The 1,951-nt window shown below is 39.8% G+C and overlaps 1 long non-coding RNA gene across 1 annotated transcript; it reads right to left on the reverse strand.

The window, feature by feature from the left end:
* Positions 1–386: 386 nt before the first annotated feature.
* On the reverse strand, positions 387–1,737 carry LOC106796606 (uncharacterized). The gene is made up of 2 exons (XR_001385651.3): positions 1,360–1,737; positions 387–1,269 (listed from the first exon to the last, which is right to left on the reverse strand). It is a non-coding gene; the product is annotated as an uncharacterized lncRNA (long non-coding RNA).
* Positions 1,738–1,951: the final 214 nt, after the last annotated feature.

Consider the following 1,951-nt stretch of genomic DNA (forward strand, 5'->3'; position numbering starts at 1 on the left):
GGAAGAATGAAAGTAGAGGAAGAAAATGGTTGGGATCTGGTATTGTAGCAATAAGAGGTAGAGGTAGCAACTTTGGATAAGCAGCAATATTGCTTTCCTTGTGGCTCTAAGAATTTTTCTCTAATTTATAAATTCTTGTTTTGACATTTTATAACATAGTAACTATGGAACTTTTTTTGTCAAAATTTATCTAAATTTGGTGATGTTATGTTTCATTTTTGCTCTCTTTATTGGCTTTGTCATATACTGTCAATCTAATCAAATAGGTTTGATATTTTTATTGGTTTTTGTTTTTTGTACACATAGATTAAGATTAAGATAGTAGAGGGTTAGAGGTGACACTGTAAGGGAGGAAGAGTAAAAATGGGATTTAGAGGTTTGGAAGGGTTAGAGGAAGTGATGAATCTAGAGGGTGGTGGTCAGGGAGACCTGTAACCAAACATAACAAGTAATAAAAGAACAAAAAAACTAGTGTTAGTGTTTGGTTAATCGGTGTTGTTGCCTCTGTTGTACCCCACACCATTGTGATTCATGTGCCTTCTACTCGCCCAACACCGTTTAGTGCTACCAGCCCACACAACTTATCTTCCTCCACCCCTTCATCACCATGAGACGTATAGTCCCTTAGACTAAACAAAGGCCCATTCTTAGATAGTAACCCAAAATAGTTATTATCACAAGACTGAGCCTTTTTCCCATAAACCTCATACGATCCAAACTCTTGTCCTCCCCCAACCATGCAACCCCCTTATTCCTCTTTTTTTTTTGTTTCTCTTACTTTTCATTTGGGCCTTATTTCCTTTTAGCTCACCATCCCCGTCCTTTTTATGTCTCTCTCCCTACCCACCCAGCCTCATGCCCAATGACCACCTAACCCCTACTTACAAGAGTAATATGTAGATCACTTTCCTTCACCACCTTTTCCTCTTCTTTCCACTATCGTGCAAGCATTGCCTCTCAACCTCTCTAGTCTTGTTGCTTGAAGTACATCGGTCCCTTTCACTCATATTTCTTTTTCTAACATTTGTAGACTCCTCGTGTCACATAGGCTCGTCTACTCTCCACGCACATCATCTGCATGCATCCTCTCCAATCTCCATGACTCTTCAATGCTTCCTTCGACTATGAAGCACTGGGACACCTGCTAGAAGGTGTCCCCCATTTCTGGTACTGCACGGGGACGAGGACGGCAAGGGAACACCTTGGGGACGATGTCAATTTCTTGGGTATGGCTGACCTTTGCGGGGATGTATGGGGGACGACAGTGGCCTACGCGCATTTTCCCATCGTCCATAATTAAAAAGAAAACATATAAAAGAGGAAATAAAAGAATCAATAGAAAAATTAGGAATTCCTTACTCCTCTCTTTCACTTGGTCTCCTCGAGTCCTCATTGGGCAGCCACCACCAGCGAACCAGAGAACCAAATAGGTACGATCTCCCTTTCCTCTACCGGTCCCTTGCTTTCCTCTGCCATTCTCTTAATCACTGCACGAAATCAACAAACCCCAAACCTTAATCACTCCAAGCAATAGAAAAGAAAAAAGGAACGCTTTGCCCATAATTTTCCTCGCTTGGACTGATCCTCTGCTATTCTCTTAATAAAATAATAAAAAAGAAAAAAGGAACACTTGTTTATTGCTTTCGAGGTTTTTTCCCCCAATTTAGGTATGACCTTTTAGAAAAAGGTATACGCGTAAATATCTCATTGCAGCTACAGTAAAAAAGGTATACGCGTATCCCCAATTCAACATTTTAGAAAAATAAAGACATAAAAAAGGTACGACCATGTTGACCTTTTAGAAAAATATCTCATTGTAGTTACAGTAAATTAAGTAATTGTATACGCGTATCCCCAATTCAGCATTCCTCTTATTGCAGCTACAGTAAATTAATTATATACATGACCTTGCCGACTGACCTTTTAGAATAGATCACATGCTTCCTGCATA

The sequence above is a fragment of the Glycine max genome, chromosome 17 (genome assembly GCF_000004515.6).
Source record: "Glycine max cultivar Williams 82 chromosome 17, Glycine_max_v4.0, whole genome shotgun sequence".
Classification (NCBI taxonomy): Eukaryota; Viridiplantae; Streptophyta; class Magnoliopsida; order Fabales; family Fabaceae; genus Glycine; species Glycine max.